Raw genomic sequence first — 22,865 nt, forward strand, 5'->3', positions numbered from 1 at the left:
GGTATGTAGTTTTCTCTGTCTTTGGTATGAGGGGGATGTTGGTCTCAGAAAATGAGTTAGGGAGTCTTCCCCCCTCTTCAATTTTTTGGAAGAGTTTGTGCAGAATTGGAGTTAAGTCTTCTTGGAATGTTTTGTAGAATTCCTCTGTGAAGCCATGTGGTCCTGGGCTTTTCTTAGTTGGGTTTTTAAAAAAATCATTACTGATTCAACTCGTTATTACTAATTGGTTTGTTGAGGTCTTCTATTTCTTTTTGAGTCAAAATAGTCATTATGTTATCTAGTTTATTGGCATACGGTTTTTCCTAGTATCCTCTTATAGAACTTTTTATTTCAGCATGGTCAATAGTAATGTCCTGACTTCCAGGAAGATGTTGGACTAGAAAGACACGGGACCCTCTACTCTCCCAGAAAAGTAGTTAGAGGATAGGCAGAAATGGCCTGGAAAAAAAATCTTCTAGGTTTAGTACACCAGGGGAAGACAGGACACCGCCTAGAAGAGAGAGGGACAAAGGAAAATAACCGTGAGTGACGGCAAAACCCTGAGTTAAAACGGCAGCTGCTACTGTCAGCAACTTCCCCCACAGTATAGACACTTTTGAATTCTCAGGTGTAGGACCACTGGCTACAGACAAGGGGGGCTCCAGGGATCCACTTCCTCAGGAAAGGAAAGAGACAGGGACACAGACTAAGACTGACTCAGCTTTTGACCCACTTATTTGGTCTGCTGTATTTGGTCTGCTGTGTCCCACACCGGGTAGGGCTGTGCCATTGTTTGTCCTGGGAGCCAACTCAAGACTAAAGAGACCCAGGACTAAAGGGATCCAATCCTCTCAGCACCCTCTCCCCCGCTTTCCTTCCCCGGATGAGGGAGGGGGTTTCCTTTCCAGGATGAGGGAGGGGGTTGTCAGCAAAGGTTGGAGAACGGTCTCTGAGAAAGTTTCAATTACACCGCAACCTCCAGGCAGGAAGCTCTATCACATTGATCCTGTCCGTGTTGAAACACACACTCTGCCCAGGCATTGACTTGAGGGCTGCCAAGGAGCACCATCTGCTGGCAGACCAAGGAAGTGCACATGAGGAAATTAAAAGTAAATAAGTAAGAGGCTTTTTCTGGTCTTTACAGTCTCCCTCCTGAAGCCCTAGGAAGTGGATCTGCTACCCATTATTGGGTCCAGAGCCCAGTTTTGAGCAACTAACAGGAACAATCCTAGAAACCCAGAACAGGTTGAACCTAGAATCAAAGAGCAACAGTAACACACAGCTTCCCACCACTAAATCCTTACAAAAGAGAGAGGAATCGAGGATCTGAATAAACTCACCATCCTAATCACATTCTAGACATCAGCAAAAAATTATGAGCCATACTAAGAAAATGGAGGACATGAACCGAGAAAAGGAATATATCGAAGCCCCAGAAGAGATGCAGGATTTGAGATAACTAATCAAAGAGATGCATACAAATTTCCAAAATCAAATAAATGAGTTGAAAGACAATATGGTTAAAGAGATGAACAACATTAAGAAAATATTGAGTGATCACAAAGAAGAATTTGAAATCCTAATAAAAAAGTAACAGAGCTCATGAGAATGTGAAATGTCAAAGAGAAAATTCTGACAGCAGCAAGGGAGAAGCAAACTATCACATACAAGGGATGCCCAGTAAGACTTAGCATGGATTTCTCATCAGAAACCATGGAGGCAAGAAGACCGTGGTATGATACAATTAGGATACTAAAAGAGAAAATCTGCCACCTGAGAATTCTTATCCAGCAAAATCATCCTTCAAATATGAAGGCAAGTATAAAATATTCACAAACAGAAACTGAGAGTTTGTATAAAAGAATCCACCTTTGCAGGAAATAGTAAAAAACAGCCTTAGAGCCTGAAAGAAAAGAAAGGAGAGAGAGACTTGGAGGAGAGTATAGAAGAAAAAAATAGTAGAAAGGATAGCCAAAAGAGTAAAAAGACAGATGAAAATAAGACATGACATATGAAAACCAAAGAATAAAACGGTAGAAGTAAATAATGCATTTGCAGTAATGCCATTGAATGTGAATGGATTAAACTCCCCAATCAAAAGATACAGGCTGACAGAATGGATAAGAAAACATGAGCCATTCATATGCTGCTTAAAAGAGATTCATCTTAGAACCAGGGATGCAAACTTGCTGAAAGTGAAAGGTTGGAAAAAGATACTCCATGCAAATAGTAATCAAAAAAGAGCAGGGGTATGGGAAACAGACTTGGCCCAGTAGTTAGGGCGTCTGTCTACCACATGGGAGGTCCGTGGTTCAAACCCCGGGCCTCCTTGACCCGTGTGGAGCTGGCCCATGCGTAGTGCTGATGCGCGCAAGGAGTGCCCTGCCACGCAGGGGTGTCCCCCGCGTAGGGGAGCCCCACACGCAAGGAGTGCGCTCCGTAAGGAGAGCCGCCCAGCGTGAAAGAAAGTGCAGCCTGCCCAGGAATGGCGCCACCCACACTTCCCCTGCCGCTGACGACAACAGAAGCGGACAAAGAAACAAGACACAGCAAATAGACACCGAGAACAGACTACAGGGGGAGGGAGATTAAATAAATAAATAAATCTTAAAAAAAAAAAAAAAGAGCAAGGGTAGTTGTACTAATATCAGACAAAATAGACATTATTTTTATTTTTATTTTTTTAAGATTTATTTTTTATTTATTTCTCTCCCCTTTCCCTCCCCCACATTGCCTGCTCTCTGTGTCCATTTGCTGTGTGTTCTTTGTCTGCTCGCATTCTTATCAGCCTCACCAGGAATCTGTGTCTCTTTTTGTTGCATCATCTTCCTGCGTCAGCTCTCCATGTGTGCGGTGCCACTCCCCAGCAGGCTTTGTTTTTTTCGTGCAGGGCGGCTCTCCTTATGGGGCACACTCCTTGCGTGTGGGGCTCCCCTATGTGGGAGACACCCCTGCATGGCAGGGCATTCCTTGTGTGCATCAGCACTGCGCATGGGCCAGCTCACCACACGGGTCAGGAGGCCCTGGGTTTGAACCCTGGACCTCCCATGTGGTAGGCGGATGCTCTATCAGTTGAGCCAAATCTGCTTCCCAAAACAGACTTTAAATGCAAAATGTTATAAGACGGAAGTCCATTATATATTAATAAAAGGGAAAATCCACCAGGAAGATATAAATATCTATGTACCTAACCAGGGTGTCCCAAAATAAATGAGACAAACTCTGGCAAAACTGAAGAGAGAAACAGAAATCTCTACAATAATCGTTGGAGACTTCAACATACCACTCACATCATTAGATAGAAGACCTGTTTTCAACAAGGAAACAGAGAACTTGAATACGACCAACTAATTAGAACTAAGAGACATGTACAGAATTTGCATCAAAACTCAGCAGGTTACACATTCTTCTCAAGTGCCCATGCATCTTTCTCCAGGCTCGATCACATGTTAGGGCACAATGTAACTCTCAATAAATATAAAAAGGTTGAAATTATAGAAAGTACCTTTTTAGAACCTGATGGAATGAAACTGGAAATCAGTATTAGATGAGAAAGGGGAAAATTTGCAAATGTGTGGAGGCTAAATAACATACTTCTAAATAATCAGTGGGTCAAAAAAGAAATTGCAAGTGAAATCAGTAAATATATTTAGGCAAATGAAAATGAGAACACAAGTTATCAATATTTACAGCGAAGACAGTTTTGAGAGGGAAATTTACAGCCCTAAATGCCTATATTAGAAAAGAAGAAAAGCTAAATTCAAAGATTTAACTGAACAACTAGAGAAACTAGAAAAAGAACAGCAAACCAATCCCAAAGCAGGCAGAAGGAAAGAAATAATAAAGATTAGAGTAGAAATAAATGAAATTAAGAACAAAAGAACAATAGAGAGAATAAACAATATCCAAAGCTGGTTCTTTGAGAAGATCAATAAAATTGACAAACCCCTAGCTAGACTAACAAAGGAAAAAAAGAGAGAGAAGATGTAAATAAATACAACCAGAAATAAAAGGGTGACACCACAGAAATAAAAAGTGTCATAAGAGGTTATTATGAGAAACTGTATGCCAGCAAACTAGGCAACATATTAATAGATGAAATGGACAAATTCGTAGAAATGCACAAACAACCTACACTGATGTGACAAGAAATACAAGAACTTAACAAACAAATCATATTTAAAGAGACTGAATCAGTCATAAAAAATATCCCAAAGAAGTAAAATCCAGGACTGAATGGCTTCACAGGTGAATTCTACCAAGCATTTTGAAAAGAATTAACACCAGTCCTGTTCAAACTCTTCCAAAAAATTGAAGAGGAGGGAAAATTAACCAATATATTTTATGAAGCCAACATCACCCTAAAACCAAAGCCAGATAAAGACACTACAAGAAATAAAAAATTACAGGCCAATCTCTCTAATGCGCATAGATGCAAAAATTCTTAAGAAAATACTTGGGAATAGAATCCAACAGCATATCAAAAGACTTATACATCATGACGAAGTAGGATTTATTTATTCCTGGTATGGTAGGCTGCAACCTAAGAAAATCAATTAACATAATATACTACATTAATAAATTGAAGGAAAAAACCACATGATCATCTCAATTGATGCAGAAAAGGCATTTGACAAAATCCAGCATTGTTTCTTGATAAAAACATTTTGAAAGATAGGAATAAAAGGAAAATTCTCAATATGGTAAAAGGGATATATGAAAAGCCCACAGCCAACATTATACTCAATGGGGAAAGCATGAAAGCTTTCCCTCTAATTTCAGGAACAAGACAAGGATGCCCACTGTCACCATTGTTATTCAACATTGTGCCAGAAGTTCTAGCTAGAGCAATTAGACAAGGAAAAAAGACATCCAAATTGGAAAAGAAGTAGTAAAACTCTCAGTATTGGCAGATGACATGATCCTATATTTAGAAAATTCTTAAATGTCTAGGCAATATGTGAGGTGCCTGGTAATCTACCTACATTTGTACATGTGCATCATTTTGAGGCACTTGTGCTTTTCTTTCCTGTTGAATTTATGACACAGCACGGCTATTTCCCTATGCAAAGAACAGCCTTACAACAGATTTCTTGCATTGATTTGTATGAAACAAAGAACTTTTGTCTTTCTCAAATGCTTGAAATTACCTTTGCAACTTGTCATGTAGATTTAATTATAAACACAAATAGTGGTTTGGGATATGTAAGGTCTTCCTTCCTTAATGATCATAAAGTAGGTCATTGCTTTGTGTTTGCTGAATACAGGGTTAGCCTAGGACTTACTTCTGGTTCATTTTGTTTTTATTCTGCATTTCCTATTTTTGTCTCTAGAATTTTTACCACAGACAATGGTTTCCTTTGTGTAGTAGAAACTACTATTTGTAGGAACTATCAGGTCAAAATGCTTTTTTTCTCCTTATTTGTATTTTTTGGGGGTTTTCCTCTTTAAAATATGTACCTCTCTTTTATTTTAGATTAAAAAAATTTTTTATTATTAAATATTTATTTATTTATCTCTCCCCTCCCCCACCCTGCCCCGGTTGTCTATTCTCTGTGTCTATTTGCTGCGTTGTCTTCTTTGTCTGCTTCTGTTGTTGTCAGCGGCACTGGAATCTGTGTTTCTTTTTTCGTTGCATCATCTTGTGTCAGCTCTCCGTGGGGGCGGAGCCATTCTTGGGCAGGCTGCACTCTCTTTTGCACTGGGTGGCTCTCCTTATGGGGCGCACTCCTTTTGTGTGGGGCTCCCCTACGCAGGGGACACCCCTGCATGGCACGACAATCCTTGCATGCATCAGCACTGTGCATGGGCCAGCTCCACATGGGTCAAGGAGGCCCGGGGTTTGAACCGCGGACCTCCCATATGGTAGACGGATGCCCTAACCACTGGGCCAAGTCTACTTCCCAAGATTTATTTTTATGTATTTCTCTCCTCTTCCACCCCTCCCCCCCAGTTGTCTGCTCCCTGTGTCTATTTGCTATGTGTTCTGTGTCCGCTTGTTTTCTTGTCAACGGCACTGGAAATCTGTGTCTCTTTTTGTTGCGTCATCTTGCTGCATCAGCTCTGTGTGTGTGTGGTGCCACTCCTGGGCAGGCTGCACTTTTTTTTGCATTGGGCAGCTCTCCTTACGGGGTTCACTCCTTGCACGTGGGGCATCCCCCACATGGCATGGCACTCATTGCATGCATCAGCACTGTGCATGGGCCAGCTTACCACATAGGTTAGGAGGCCCTGGGTTTGCACCCTGGACCTCCCATGTGGTAGACAGATGCTCTCTCAGTTGAGCCAGATCTGCTTCCCACTTCTGACTTCTTTAACCCATTGGTTGCTTAAGAGTATGTGGTTTAGTGTCTACATATTTGTGAATTTTCTATTTCTTTCTCTTTTATTTATTTCCAGCTCATTCCATTGTGGTCAAAGAATATACATTGTATGATTTCATTATTTTTTAATTTTTGAGACTTGTTCTGTGACCCAATGTATGGTTTATCCTTGGAATGATCCATGTGCAGTTGGAAAGATTGTGTATTCTGTTTTCATTGTGTGAAGGGTTCTATATATGTCTGTTAGTTCTAGTTGATTTAGAGTATCACTCAAGCCCCGTACTTCCTTACTGACCTTCTGACTAGATGTTCTATCCATTGTTGAAAGTGGTATATTAAATTCTCCTACTATGAATATAGAACTATCAGTTTCTCCCTTTAAATCCGTCAGTATTTGTTTCCTATATTTTCGGGCTTAGCTATTAGGCACATTATATATAAATAATTTTTGGAGTTACCGGGGATGGGGATTGAACTTGGAACTTTGTATGGGAGAAGCCAGTGCTCAACCACTGAGCTACATGAGCTCCCTAGGCACACATATTTTTATAATTGTTATATCTTCCTGTTGAATTATCCTCTTTATCAGTGTATAATGACTCTATCCCTTGTAACTGTTTTTAACTTAAAGTCTATTTTAGCTGATATTTATATAGCCACCCCAGCTCTCTTTTGGTTATTACTTGCATGGTATTTATATATTTCCATCCTTTTACCCTCAGCCTACTTGTATCTTTGAGTTCAAGGTGAGTCTCTTGCAGATAGCATGTAGTTGGGTCATGCATTTTATCCATTATGCCAATGTCTTCCTTTTGATTGGAGAGTTAATCCTGTTACCATGGGGTTAACATTAATATTCTATTATATATAACAATCATGTTTGGTTTGATCCCAACTGAACTTCCATAGCATGCATATATGCTTTTCCTATATCCCTCTGTCCCCCACCACTTTTTGTCCTTATCTTTGTACATTTTATGTTCAAAAACATATATTTTCATTACTTTTTATGCATTTGCATTTTAGCACTTGTAGGAAGTAAGAAGTAGAGTTACATACCAAATAATACAATACAATAATACTGGCATTTATAATTACCCAAATGGTTACCTTTAGTGCAGGTCTTTCTTTATGCGACTTTGAATTGCTGTCTTTTGTCTTTTCCTTTCAGTCTGAAGAACTCCCTTTAGCATTGCTTATAGGGCAGGTCTAGTGGTGATGAACTCACTTAGCTCCTATTTATCTGAGAATGTTGTAATTTCTTCCTCATTTTTGAAAGACAGTCTTCCCATATATAAAATTCTTGGGTGACAGTGGTCTTCTTTCAGCACTTTATGTACTCTAACCCACTTCCTTCTTGCCTCCAGGGTTGCTGATGAGAAATCAGCACTCAGTCTATTTGGGGACTCCTTTTTATATAACATGTTGCTTTTCTCTTGCAGCTTTCAGAACTCTTTCCTTGTCCTTTGCATTTGATAGTCTGATTGATATATGATGAAGTGTATTTTTCTTCATATTTACCCTGTTTGGTGTTTTCTGAGTTTCATGGATGTTTATGTTCACATCTTTTGCTAAGTTTGGGAAGTTCTCTGTCATTATTTATTTGAATATTCTTTTCTCTCCTTCTGGGACTCCCATAAAGCATATATTGGAGTGCTTGATGGTGTCCCAGAATGGTCTTAGGTTATTTTCACTTTTTATGCTTCTTTCTTCTTTCTACTTCTCAGCCTGACTCATTTCATGTGTCTTCTCTTTGTGTTCACTGATTCTTGTTTCTGCCAGCTCCAGTCTGCAGGCATTTTTCATTTCAGCTTTTGTGGTCTTCAACTCCAGTAGTTCTATTTGGTTCTTTTTTTAAAATTTCTTTCCCTTAGTCGCTCATATTCCTCATTCATTGTTTTCCAGCTATCCTTTAGTTCTTTCTTTGTATTTTCCTTCATCTCTTTGAGCATTTTTAACATCATTTTTAAAAGGCTTTATTTAGTATGTCCACATTCTTGCCTTCTTCATTGTTGTTTTTCTGTATTTTTATCCTCTTCCTTTGGACAAGCCCTCATATTCTATATTTTTGTTTGTCTTGTCCTTTTTTGTTGCACATGTACATTTTAATATTTAAAAATATTAATCTGGGATTTATTCCCTGAGATATGTTTCTTGGTTTTATAACCAGGTGGTATAAGACAGAGATTTACTTGAACTTCAGTCCTCCTATCAGGAACATCGACCCAAGTCAAATGCAGTGTGCAGGGTTTTGCCTGTCTTTCTGTGTCTTTTGCTTGTCAGTTGTTTTGGAGTTCCTCTGTTTATAGAAGTTGGTTGTCCTCTCTGTTTTTCAGGAGACAGACCTGCCTCTCTTGGGTGTTTGAAGCTGGCAGGACTTCTATAATTTTTTATACTCCTTTCATTGTCTCAAACTATTTTTGCCTGAGGGCAAATCCTGGGAAGAGGGGCACCCCAGAGAGAACTTTCCCAAGTCAGTTTATCCCAGTCAAAACAGGCCAGGGACCCATGAAGGGGTGCAGACCAGCCCCACAGTGCCTTGTGGAGGGGATCAGGAAGGGTGCCAGGAGCTTCTCCAGTGGCTCCCAAAGACCTTTCCTGGCCTGCTGAGACAATGCAGCTCCTTGCAGCCCGGTAGAAGTGCTGCATCTTTAAATCTCCACTGCCTTTGCCCCTGTCCAGGACATGACAACACAATGACTGCTGCTGCCTTTGTCCAGGGAGGGTTGAAACGATAGCTGCTCTCAGAACCAGGCCCCCCAGGATCCAAATTCATTATTCCAAAGCCAAGGTCAGAGATTGGCTGTGCCCACCCCTGGTCTTAGGGAAGATGGTTTTTATGTCCCTTTCTGTCACCACTGACTGGACCCCACCACAGCCTGACACAATAGGAGTAGGGAGCGGGCATCAGTAGCTGCTGCATGGAGAGAGCAAGGTCCTGATCTTCACCATAGTTCATCAGCCTCTTCTGCCTGCTCTTCCCTGGATGTTATACAGTGTTCTTCTGGCCTCCACAGTTTCAAAATAATTGTTTCAAACAGTTCCTCTTTGTTTAATATTTGTTTTGGTGGAAAGACTGAGTCCTGTAGCTCCCTATTCCACCAACTTCCCCAGAACTCAAATAAGACAGATTTTTATAGGTCTATGGTATGGATAAGTGCAGAGTACTCCTGTTGTGGCCTAATCATTTACATTGCGAGAGGCCTAGCTTTTTGGCTGTTGTGGCCACCAAAATTGCCTATAAGATGCAGTGTGGTAAACTATGTACTTCTCTTCAGAGTCCTATACCAATCTTGTTACCTTGGGGGAGAGAGTGAATTTAACACCAAGTAAATGTTGAGGCCACATTCTTGCTCTAGGCTAAAGGTAAGAAACTACACTTTTTTGTTGACTAATGTCCAGGGCAGGAGTTGAGGAGTGGTGGCATTCAGGGGTGGTAGAACGTAAAGAGTTAAGCTTTTTAATTTCCCGTCCCACTTTCCTGGCCCCCAGGGCTCTATTTTTCTGGGCTTTTCTCTCTCTTGTTAATCCGGCCTCCCCAACAGTATTCTAAGCTCCCTGAAATCCAGCCCCAAGCCCATGTCCTCAATATCTGTCCCCTGATTGGGTGCGAGCCCAGCCCAGTTAGTGCTTGCTGGTAGCTAATTGGCTTCCCTATCCTCCCAGCAGCAGCCTGTGCTCTCCTCTTCAGCTTTTCCTTCATGTGGAAGTGACACGCTGTTTCTGAGAGAGGGTTGGGAGGGAACATGTGCTTTTGTCTCCCCACTGAGAACACTTCTGAGCAGAGGCTCCTCTGGTTCCTGTCCATGCTTTGTGCTCTCAGTTGGTCATTCTCTTTTCTCCATGCCTTCCCCAGTTTCCCAGGGATCACTGTTTTCTTCCTCAACAACCCCACTTAAGAATATGTTGTGGCGGGGAGAAGAGAAGCTTCAGTGCAGTCTGAGGAGGAAAAGGTAGATATGGTTGGTGGAAAACGAGACTGTTAAATAAGTATGTGTCAATCTCTGTTATTTACCATGTTGCAGATGGTAATAATTGTATGTTCTCAGCAACATAACTGATTCCCCTGAGGCACTGAGATGCTGAAACCAGAGAGAGGCAGACAGGTGCCCAAGGGCCTCAACCTGCAGCCAAGTGTGTGGGTTTTCAGAGCAGTGAGTCAAAAACAGCCAAGGAACTGTCTGGGTGCACAGCCAGCCTTGCCACAGGCATCATCATTCTGGTGCTCAAGGAGTTTCATCTGCTTACTCAAAGGAGCAGGAAAGGGAAGACAAGAGGTGGCAACCTGCCAGCCTCCAGCTAGTGCCCTGGGTTCCTGCCCTGGGTGTGTGTCTAGAAGAGATACACGTAGCATCCGTAGTCAGCAGCTCTGCTGTGACCCGAGGTCAGGATTAGAGCACCAGACAAAGGCAGTGTGAACTTCGAGCAGTCAGAACCTTATCTGGAGAAGAGACTCCGTTACATGCAGACCAGCTCAGGGGTTGCTGTCACAGTTTGGATGGGAATGGAAGGGCTGAGCCAAGGAGGGAGTCAGGCAGCAAGGCAAGCATGAGCCCCCTTCTCCGTCCTGAAGTCTGCCTCTTCCCTGGTGGGCTGAGAATGCCTGAGGTCCAGGGGCATCCCCAAAGGCAAAGTGAGGAGGGCTGGCCCTTCCAAGACTGCTCCCTGAGTCTCAGCCTTCTCTGACTTCTCCAAGTCCCGCCTCTTCACTTCTAACACTGTGATTCCTCTCTCCCAACATGTAAATCCCCATGGGAGCCAGCACTGAATAGGGCGACTGCTTGCTGTAAACCACCATCTAGCCTGGCTTGATAGGTGTTTTGAGTATTTGAAGAGTGATTGAAGGCAATAGTCATTTCCTTGTTTTGTATTTAATCTGTCCTCTCACAGCTCCACAGTTGTTCCACTTGGGTTGTAGAGGTGGTAGTTATTCCACTGAACTGTTAGAAATGAAGCAGATGGCTGAGGTCCTGGGCCAGTCCAAGCCTAAGACTGGGGCCCAGAGAATCCCCAGAGTCAGCAGACACCAGCTCCAGCCTTAAGGACACCCCATCCATCCGTAATGCCAAAGGGGTCTGCAGGCCACAGATTGAACTTTACATCCAGAGTGGCTGCTTCAACTGGGAAGGAAAAACAGGCCAGGAGGTGAGGACAAACGGGAGCAAATGGAGAGCATCTGTGGAGTGAGGTCTAGAAGTGAAGCGTGTGTCCTCACCCTCCCTGCTGCATGAGTCTCATCATGTGGTGATGATTCAGTGTCCACCACTCTGTATTAACCTCTCCCCTTATTTATCTTATGGTCGGCATTGTCAGTGCTCAGAAGACAGACAGTGGTGGGTGTGTGGACAGACTATGTGCTCAGATCCTTAGGTCAGGATTCTTCCTATGCTGGGAACACAAACCTGGTAAACAAATGGCTTGATTGGCCCAGGTGATCAGTGAGGGAGCCACTCATCATGCAAACCATTCAAGATGGTCAGGAGGAAGTTGCATCTTCTCTGCATGTTTTTGTCCAGTTGTGGAGTGGGTATTTTAGACAACATTGGGGATCTGCAAGAAGACTTCTATAGATGCGAACTGAGGGATTAACAAACTTCTGGAATTTCCTTGCAGAGGGTGTGTGCATGTTTGTGGCTTTTGGCTACTGTGTGTATGTTCTGCTTCCTGGTATACCATGCTTAGCTAATCACTAGCAGACTGACAGGCTGCTCTCCGAACCAGAAGCAAATGGTCATTGTCACGTTTGCTTAGCATGCTCCCCCACTCACTGGTGAGAGCTTAGTAAAGCTAGTCTGGGCTGCCATCTGGGGAACAAAGAGTAAGTGCTCCTGTGGGTGCTCAAACTCACAGAGAGGCTGAAAGGACGTGTACAGAAGATTATTAATATTATGTCTGGATATTAGAGATCTTCTAACTCCAGAGAGGTTAGGACACTTCCCTAGGGCCCCACTGTTGTCAGATGCTGTCCCTGAAAAGCAGTGACCCTGGCCTTAAGCCAGTGTCTTCTCTTTGGCCTTGGTTTTCTCATCTATACAAGAAGAAGGTTAGTGAAGGTCCCTTTAACTTCTGTGGCCATGTGTAACCTAGTGGCAGGGGCAGAAAAGACACCAGGACCCTGAACTCTGTCCCACTCTAAGCTCTTGTGGCATTTCTAAGTGTGACATTGTCATTAAGACTTTAAAAGTAGGAGTCGGAGACTTGGGTTTAGATCCAGCTGATAATAAGTAGCTGCTACTTATTAGCTTTGATACCTTGAGAATATTCCTTAACTTCTGAGTCTTTTATTTATATTTATTTTTTTCTTTTATTATTTTTTTTCTTCTTTATTTTCTTTTAAATGTTATATTAAAAAAATATGAGGTTCCCATATACTCCCACCCCCCTCACTCCACTGCTCCCGCATCAGCAACCTCTTCCATCATCATGGCACATTCACCGCACCTGGTGAATACATTCTGGAGCACTGCTGCACCACATGGGCAGTGGTCTACATCGTAGTCTACACTCTCCCCCAGTCCACCCAGTGGGCCATGGCAGGACACACAATGTCCAGCATCCGTCCCTGCAGCACCACCCAAAATAATACCTATCTTATTGAAAATTAAAAAGAACTTAATGTAAAACTTTCAAGACAGCATCTATACACCCCCCCATAAGCATTCAATAATTGGGTTATTATTGTAAGTAACAATAAATATTGTAGTGTACAGTTAGTCCACTTGTCTGGCCTTGAGTTTCCTGCATGTAAAATGGAAGGCTGGTTTGGACTAGTGCTACTCAGACTGTGCCACCTCAGAGGGCAGTAGGAAAAGAGCATCTATGTGGGGAGTAAGGGCTTAGAGTATAGCTGAAAGCAGTTTGCAGAAAGCAGAAGCATTTCTTTGAAGTCCTTTGTTTATTTTTAAAATCTGCTTTAAATGTCCATCCAATAATATGACTATATTGGTATATACAAATACCACCCCCACCCCCCCAATCTTTGAGTAAAGTTGATATTTCAGGTTTGGGTGGCCTCCCAGGTTTGGGTATCTCCAAAGGGCACACAGCTGCACCTCTCTGGGGACTGGATAGTTTCTAAGGTCCCCCAGCTCTGACATTCTGAATTCCTAGGGTAAAGGCTCCTTCACCAAGGACCTGAAGCGGGCTTGGTTCCCAAGAATGCTGAAGGGTCCTGAGAGAGGCAGGCTACCCTTTGCTCCTGCCCTTAGTGGGACTGGGCAGCACTGGGTGGGGGGTGGAGAGAGCAGAAGAGGGAAAGGATGTAGCCCCTGCATGGGAAGAAGGCTCCGGGAGGAGCAGGGCTGTGTTTCAACCTGACTTTTTGGACCTTGGGCTGATCAGCCTGGTGGGTTTGGGTTGGCAACCCTCCACTGTCCCTAGGTAAATTCCAGGAGACAATAAGCCATTGTTTCTCATCCTCAGCTGGAGGCTGTCCTGGGGAGGAGCCCTCCCGTCATGGGAGGGTGGGTGAGGGCAAGGGGTGAACTGTGTGTGGCAATAACGCTTGTCACACTTTGCCAAGAAATCCTCCTGGGAGTTCTAATGCAATACCCATGGCTGAAGTTCTGGGCTTGGCCCAGCCAGTGGTAGGAGAGTTGAGGGGATCTGTGAGAAGAGCAGTAAGCTTTTGGGGAAAAGCACAGAGATTTTTGGCCTGTTAAAGGGAAGAGAGAGTAAACTCTCTTGTGCCAGCATCTCTGTGCATGGGGAGAGGCATATCTACAGATGCCACCCCTGTAGTCTTCAGGCAGAGATTAGCCAAGTCTCTCCCTCGAGCCTGAGGAACTGAAATGAGCTCATCCATTGGTTCAAGACAGATATATATAAGGGGCTATGCCTCGGAAAGTTATTGACTTATATTTGTCAAATTTATACCTCCAGAAATCATTGCATTAAAGTCTAAGGGAATATCACCAAATTGTACTGGAAATTCCCATTGAAAATGGTATTTGTTATAATAAGATTTAAAATACCTTGAAAAATCCTTTCTGAGCATGTTATCAAACCGTGCCTAGGATTTGGAGTTCAGAAGTACTGGATTCTAGGTTCTGCTTTCTTAGCTATGTGACCTTGTCTTTGAACCTTTGCTTTTCCATCAAGAAAATGGGGCTAATAATATATCTCAGAGGGATGTTGTGGAGTTGAAGTGCGATCTTGTTAAGTAAAGTGTTTGGTAAGTTAAGTCAGTAGCTAGGTGTTAAATTTTAAGGGAACCCCCTTTTTGGTAGTATTAGCTAAAATAACAGAGTTTAAACTCCATTGTTTTATCTAGGTCCTTGTTTTAGTTTTCCTGGGCTGCTTAAAGCAAATGACAATGAAATGGTTCAGTTTAAACAAAGGGAATTTATTCACTTATGGTTAGTCTGGGAAAATGTCCAAATTAAGCCATCGTTGAGATGATACATTTTTTCTAAAGACCCACTGCTGGCAAGCCTTGGCTCCTCTGCTACATGGCAGCAAGGCACATGGCGGCCTCTTTTGGTCTCTCCCTTCTCTTCTGGGTTTCATTACTTTCAGCTTCTTGCTCCTGGGGCTTCTCATCTCTATATATTCGTGACTTTCTCTTTCTTTCTTTCTCTCTGTATTCATTCCATTTATAAAGGACTCCAGTTAGAGGATTAAAACCTATCCTGAATGAGGGGGTCACCCTTGACTGAAGTAGTTACATCAAAAAATCCTATTTACAATGGGTTTAGACTCATAGCAATGGATTAATTTTTTTTAATTTTTAATTTTGAGGTACTGGGGACTGGGGATTGACCCTGGGACCTCGTATGTAGGAAATTGGCACTCGACTACTGAGCCACATTGGTTTTTCTGTCTGTTTTGCTTGTTACTCATTTTTGTTTTTTCAGGAAACACTGGTAACTAAACCTGGGACCTCCCATGTGGGAGGTCGGAGCTCAACTGCTTGAGCCACATCTGCTCCTGGATTAAATTTAGGAATGTTTTTTCTGGGGTGCATAGAGCTTCAAACACACTACAGCCCTCCACAATCTAGTCTAATCAATTTAATGACTGCATTTCGCAAGACTTCTCTTGACCCATCCCTTTACCAGGTGAATTTTCTTGCTCTTATGAACATGTACTACCATCCCTCCATCCCTACCCCAAGCTCAGCTTGGAGCTTGGAGGTGTGTATGGTATTGCTGCTTAGATTGTCATAGTTCATTCTCTGTGCCTTACAAACTTCAGAGATTTTTGCATCCATCTTTAAGGATACACTGGGTCCCAATTTCCTTATCTGTAAAATAGGATTGTTGGACTAGATAATTTAAGTTCCCTTTTGGCTTATTCTTCATTATAATTGACTATTATCAAATAGTTACCATTTGTTGAGTGCTTGCTATGGGCTAGATATTGTTAGAAATTACTCTACATGTTATGTTTAAATGTATTGAGTATTTTGAGTACCTACTTTATGTTAGATACTTGAAGTTGGCTCTAATCTCCCTGCAAACCTATAGATCAAGAATTTAAATTCCCATTTACAGATGGGGAAATTGAGGCTTAGAAAGATTAAGTGAACCACCCAAACTCTTTCACCTACTAAGTGGCAGAGGCAGGATTTAAGTCCAGGTGTGATAAAGCCCGTAATTTGATCACAACACTGAAGTTCACTGCCTTCTTGTCACCTCCCAGTGTACCCTTGGGTTGTAAGTTTTTTGTTACTAGCCTGGGACTTTTGGTTACCCCAACTGTTTATGACACAGTTCTGGGCTTAACCACAGAGTAAGAATTGGTCATCCTCTAGCTGCAAACTTGGAAATTGGATGGGCAAATCCCACCTGGATCTAGTTCTTCCCCTCCTCTGGTGTTGGACACAGTCATACTTGGCTCCCTTTTCACTCCCTTCTGTGTGTACCTGCCCTCTTCTCTCAGTGCTAACCAGGGGAGGAAAGAAAATTAGAAATTAGTAACACTGTTTGCCAGCCCTTTGGCTTCCTGCCAAAAGAGGCAGATTGTGTGGATGGGACTAATTAGGAAACAACTGTAAACTCACATCTCACATCTCTTGGAGCCTGTTGGAGTTGATGATGGCTTGTGCCTGCTTTTCCTTTGCTCTTTCTCATTGGGGAGCATTTGGAAAAGAGGTATCCAGACCTCTGAGTAAGAGAAGCTCAAGTTAACCACAGCCATGCTAGACAGAGCGAGATGGGCGATGGCAACTGCCTTGAGCCCCAGCAGTTCCAGCAAGAGCTTGGGATGGCTTGTTGCTGGTGAGACTTCAAACACAGCCTTCATTCTTAGTGTTCCATTCTCTGCAGCCCTCCTGTCAGCAGCGCTGCTTCTCCCTTCCCTTCACCTTGGAAGAAACTGTTCCAGATCAATGCCTGAGGCTCTCACATGGAGAGACAGGGACTCCCACAGAAATGCCCTTGGGTTCTCTCCTCGATCAGCCAAGCGTTAGTCCAGCCACAGAGCTGGTGTTTTCCCAGGAGTAACAGGTCACAGGACACTAGCATCTCCCCTAAACCATGTGGAGAAGAGCAGCCAGACCTGGGTGAGTTCTGCGCACAGTTCATTTGGATCTGTGCACTCAGAATCCAAGGGCCCTCCCATTGCATTGTTCTCCAGGTCTCGGCCTGCAGATCATCCCCACAGAGCCAACTCCCTGCAGGAAGCAGAGGGGCTGTGTGTGTTTCAGGCAGACTAAGAAAGAAGGAATGGGTCAGGGGAGCTGGGCTAGAGAAGTGGTGCAGAGCCTCCTCCCGAAAGGGGTATGATCACAATCATGAGACACACTTCCTTCTTGGGGCTTCTTCCCATTGGAGAGGAGGGAAGGGTCAGGATAAACTCGCAGCACACATGGATGATGCTTTTGACTCCCTCTCCTTCCCCTCTCTTGGTCTCCCTCCGTCCTCTGACACTGCATACCAACAGTATGCCCATATTGCTGTTGAGTGTCCAAACCCACCCACTGTCTCTTCCATCCCCACCCAACTTCCTGACCATGATTCCAGTTTCAGAATAACTCACATTACTAAATGTTGGCTGACCCGGAAGGATGATGGTGACAGTAGATGAAGTGGTAGGAAGAAAAGAAATATATTCCTTTTACTTTAGGTGCTAATTACATTCCCCAATCTCCTGTCCCATTAATTCTTCTGGTAATATTTGCCACTCTGCTAAGGGATTAAGTGAGTCAACTTAAGTATAGTATATTCTCATTATTTATAGTAGTTGTGTTCTATAAAGTCGCTATGAACACTGAATTAGTGAACTCCTATGTGAAATACAAGCGTACGTTCCTGCAGGCCTCTGGCCACAACATTTTTGTCAACCAGTCAATACATAACCTTGTTTTATGTATTCTATTTTAAGGCATCTTTTTAAAATCTATTGTTAATTCATCAATTCTGAGCTCATGGCCAACAGCACTTTAACTCATGCCTCAACAAAGCCTCTGTAAGGCACATCACAGCCTTCTTATTTATTTATTTATTTATTTTTATCACAGCCTTCTTGAGCTTAGGAACATTACTCAGCACTTTAGCATATGTTTGGGGCCATTAAAAATAGTGAAATCACCAACAAAAAGCCAAAAATGTGGAAAATGTGGCACTAAACATAATGCAAAAAGGACATTTGTTTACAGTGTGAGAACTGAAGCAAGAAGTCAGAGCACTGCCTTGTTCAACCTCAGCTGGGAATGTGCATGCTGGGCAATGCAAATTTTTTAACTGCTCTGCATCTGTCCATGAATGACCACGAAAGAGCCACAAGTATTGATTTGAGGGTTACAAATAAATTTTAGCGAGTAGGCACATTTTTAAATATGGAACCCACAAATAATGAGGATGGAATGTACTTAGTCCAATGCCTGACACACAGTAAATACTCTGGAGACGGTAGCTATTATAGTTCTCTTTCTTCTCTTTCATTCCCCTTGGGATTTTCTGCAGTGCTTCTAATGCCAACCCCTCTCTTGACAGGCCTCACCTAATCAGAGAGCTTAACCTGGGAGCTGACCACAGGGCTGATGGCTGGGCCACCTGCATAGGCAAGCACGTCCTGCACTGGCCCAGCCTTCATGGCCTGTGCTGGTGTCTCACAGGTGTGCCTTGAGCATCATGTGCACCTGCCTGACTCGCCTGCCAGGCACTGTGGGCCTAGAACAGAAGTCTTTTTTTCTTGTAGGGAGGATTTGCCTTCTCTCCCATGTCCTGCAGAATCTTGGCCCTGTTCTGGGCTGGCCCCCCCTGCTGGAACCTGTCCCATCTGCTCACATGCCCTGTGGGGAACTGGTGGTAATTCTAGAGAAACAGGTGCCCTAGGGTAAAAAGGGTCCAGACAGCCATTAGGCCGTGTAGACAGAGGACCAGAGAAGGGAAGTGACTTTCTCAAGGCCACACAGCTGGCTAGAAGTGAAGCCATAGTGAGCTCCAGATTCATGGTTCTATTCCATTTCATCTTCTGGAGCTGCCTGCCTCCCTCCCTGGTCAAGGCTGCTTTTATCTTCTGTGCTTCTGACAAAAAACTTAAAATAACATCAACAGTAAGAGCAGCAGCAGCACCCGCCATGCACTGAGCACCTGCTCTGAGCCCTGGCCTGGGACGGGCTGCTTGTCTTGCGTGTTGCTGACCCACCTGACAACCCTGCATAGTAGGTTGGGATTGGTACTGCTCCGTTTTACAGATGAGTAAACTAAGATGTTCAGAGAGTGTCTCCTAACAGTCCAGCCATAGAGAGCGCTGTGTGGGACGTGGAGCCATCGTTCGGGAGATGGGGGGCTTGAGCCCTGCTCCTGATCCAGGGTTGATTCCTGAACTCTGGCTGACTAGGGGTGGTGGGGCCGCCCCCACCTGAGTGCTCTCAATGCTCATCTCATGGGGTTTAAAAAAAATCAGATATAATGTCTCACTTTAGCAGAATGGAAGGAGGGGGCATGGCATATGAGAAAGGAATGGAAGTGATGGCAGTTGGGTAAACACACTTGAGACCTCAAAACTCACTTCTGTAAGGGTGATACCTGATTTTGAAATGAGTGAACTTTAGGATTGTTGCTAGATTGTTCACTTTGTTAATTTAGTTATAATCAGAGTTTCTGGTTCTGGCTTTGATTTCTTTTTGCATATGATTTTTGTTGCTGAAGACTTCTCTCAGCCTGTTCTCATTAAATCCCAAATTAAGCAAGAATCCCAGCAGGAAGAGAGCAGCTCCAGGAGACCAGGCCTCTCTGGTTTACACCGTGTGTGCGGTTGGGTGTGCTTATTTGATTGGATCTGTGTGTGTGTGTTGTGTCCCCTTTTAAGAGAATTTAAAAATAGCTTTCTGCCAAAGTTGTGGGCACTCAGGGTGGTGTGCTGCTGAGCAGACATCCTCTTCCCGTCCGTGGTCTGCTGCTCTGCTGATGTGGCCTGGCTGACGTGGGCAGCTCTTCTCCCTGCAGAATCCCAGCTTCTCCTTTAATGTGTTTTCTAAGAGGAAAGGCCTAGGAAGCCATGGGGATGGAGAGGCTGACTGGTAGCTCAGGAATAAGAGCAGGCTGGCTTTGTGGGAAACCAGGGACTGGAATCCTAACTGCGCAGGGATGCTGGAAGGAAACCCGTTAAGTGTACCAAGGGCAGGATATGATTATACCCAATTCACAGACAGGGAAGACCGAGAAGCAAAGAGTAGAAAGGATGCGCTTGAGTTACATGCCATGTGTCTGGCATCTGTGTGTCTGGAGCTAAATACCTATAGACCTAGAGGGGTAGGTTTTTCATCATTGTGACCTATTCATCTGCTCTTTTCCTGTGTCCTCTCATGACATTTACAAGATTCTCCATACAACAAAACAAAATGACTTTATAGTTTGGAAATGACATTTTATCTTTTTTTAAACCAAAAACAGAAAGTCCTATTCATTCATCCATTCATCTGTTCCATAAGTATTTATGGAGAACTTATTATGTGCTTACCAATATTCTAGACATTGGGGATACAGCAGTGAGCAACACACACGGGACCTTGGACCTGGTGGGGCTTACCTTCCGTCAGAGTAACCAGTGTTAGCAAATAACCACACAAGTACCTGGCTGCCAAATATGATATGTACTATAAGGGATTTGATGAGGACTCCTAACATGGGATCTGGCCTTGGTTCAGTGGACCAGGCATCTTTGTTCATTGTTTCCAATCAGCCATATTGTACTTGGGCAATTGATTTGTTTTTATTTTTAAATCTAAGTATGGGAATTCATTTTTTCTTTTTCCTTTTTAACTTCCTGTCAAGCTCTGGTCCATTTTACTGATCTTTCAAGCGTGTATTTATTCCCCACTCACCTACCTACCACACAGGTGTCATCCAGCTGCTCTGTTTGCTTAGTGTCTCCCACAGACTTGATAGGTGCACATTCCATGTTTTTACCCAAATCATTATCCTTGGTTCTGTCCAATTCAAAATGACCTTCCAGTCCTTTTACCCTGACCTTTTACCCACCAGAGGTCCCTGCCTAAGAAAACTTAGATCTGGGTTCACCGCCATTCCTCAGTAGTGAGCAGCATGTTTTCTTGGATTCATTTATTCCTGTATCCAGCCAAAAAAGTACTTGAATATCTACCATGTGCAAGATCTTCCAGAGTTGGGGGTATAGAGTCAGTGTTGGTCAAGGAATTAACTGATTTAAAGGTGTTCTCTTCATTAATTATCTGTCTTGGGCTTCAAATCTCCCTGATCCACATTTGTTGTTCAACTATTCTCTCTAGGAAGAAGGATGGGCTCAAATTAGGGGTTTGGTTCACCCCCTTCCCCACCTATCCTTTAAAGCCACATGCCCAACACTCCGATAGAACCGTTTTTTCCCAGCTCCTTTCAGGGGACCCATGAAGTTCAAAGTTTTTTTATAAGATGTTTGCCATTTTTGCTCATTCTCAGGTATACAGTGGAGTTTTCCAGCAGCCACAAATACTGTGGTAGAATGCAGAAGCAGATAGGAAAATGCAGGATCTATTAAGTCAGGCATTAAAGAAATTTGCACAAAATGTAAAACAAGTCTTACTAAACTTGTTCTGTTTTGGAAAATATAGTTGTTTTTCTTTTAAAAATGTTATTTGTATTAATATGTAGTATTAGTATTTCTCAGTTTTAATTTCTAACACAGTAAGTATCAATAGCTATAAGCCAGAAACAAAGTATCTGTGGGATTTCAGTAATTTTTAGGAGAATAAAGGGGTCCTGAGACCAAAAATTTGAGAACTGCTGAGCTAGAGGGAAAGAAGCGTCACCTAGGTGTTGTGACAATACCAGTTACTAGAGAATCAGACAGGACCCAGTGAAAATACTTAAATTCATGTCATTCCTAGTTCAGATGTTCAGTTTGTCCCAGGGTGTGAGTTGCATAGGATGAGAGATTCCCTTGGCACTATGGAAGTGCCTCTGTCCTCTCAAGGAGAGAGCCTGGGCTGGGCACCAGCTTGCCACCACATTTTAGAGGTGCTCCCCAAGCAGAGTTCCTGAAGCCCTCCATGGGTTAGGACCAGCGCTGCAAGCTCTTGGGCATGGCACTAGCACAGCCTGTCGACCCTGATTCAATGTCAGTCCAACACCTTAAGAGAATTGCAGCCTGGGAGTTCTTCATCTGTCTGCTGTGTGGGATTGCCTCCTGTTATAGAGATCTATAAACAGAGTTTCAGCTTCAGGAGGAAGGAACTGGGTCTCAGGAGGCAAATTTCCTATGAGCCTTGGGTGGTAACCCCACGCCAGATGTGCCAAGGGCTTGGAATGATGTCCCAGAACAGATGTGGAGTTTGGGATGTGCCCAGTCCCTCCAAAGACTCAGCTCCTTTTGCTCCACACTCAGATTAGAATCTGCTGCTGCAAACAAGTAAAAACCTGTGTGCTTCCACCCCTGGTTCCTCCGGAACTCCATTGAGAGCCTTTGCAGCCAGCAGCCAGAGGTTTCAAAGGTCACCCCAGCTGGGCGGATTAGAACAACAGATCTTCTGGACCGGGTGAAGTTGGCGGCTCACAGTGGAAGGCAAGTTGCAACATCTGTGAGCAGAGTCAGAACAAAAGCCCTTAATTTTTTCAGTCTGGCCCCAGGCTCTGTGGCGTTCCCTGCTCTCCCTCCCCAGCTCCCGTTCACTCTTAATTCTCCAGACGGACCTGGGGCAGAAATCTCTTCGGTCCAGTGGTGAAGGTGGCTGCCTGCGACGTCCTGACTCATGGGAGAGCTGACGGGGGAGAGGCCACGGTAAGGCGGCTCTGGTCACTGGTCTGCGGCCCTGGCCCACTGGGACCTGCCCCACTGGTTTGCTCAGGTGGGTCACGGCAGATCAGCGGGGCAGACCAAGGGGCACGACCAAGGAGCCGCTCACTCTGGGATTAGGAGCGATTGGGGAATTTGTCAGGATTTGAGTGCACTGCAGAGAGGATTAAGGTGGGGAGGGCGGGAGCTGTCAGTGCCTGAGGGATTTGCACCTGGTGACTTGCTGTGCTCTGATATGTGCCGTGGGGTGAGCTGAAGGCAGGCTGCCAGGCTGGCAGTGCAGAGCTGCTGGCAAGCCCTTCCCCATAGGAGGCTTAGGAACGGCATTTCCAGGATGCCCTGCAGACGGATAAACTGCTTAAAGAA

The 22,865-nt window shown here is 43.8% G+C and overlaps 1 protein-coding gene across 3 annotated transcripts in view; it reads left to right on the top strand.

Moving 5' to 3' along the window:
- The window catches only part of MYLK (myosin light chain kinase), a 344,455-nt gene that overhangs the window by 117,178 nt on the left and 204,412 nt on the right, over positions 1-22,865 (top strand). Inside the window, exon 1 of one of the 3 annotated variants that reach the window (XM_012528021.4) lies at positions 22,260-22,484. The exons of the other annotated variants lie outside the window; for them this stretch is intronic. The gene's annotated coding sequence lies outside the window, so the exon portion shown is untranslated. Of the gene's footprint in view, positions 1-22,259; positions 22,485-22,865 lie in introns of those variants that run through there. 3 annotated transcript variants of the gene reach the window in all.

Source organism: Dasypus novemcinctus, chromosome 4 (assembly GCF_030445035.2).
Source record: "Dasypus novemcinctus isolate mDasNov1 chromosome 4, mDasNov1.1.hap2, whole genome shotgun sequence".
NCBI lineage: Eukaryota > Metazoa > Chordata > Mammalia > Cingulata > Dasypodidae > Dasypus > Dasypus novemcinctus.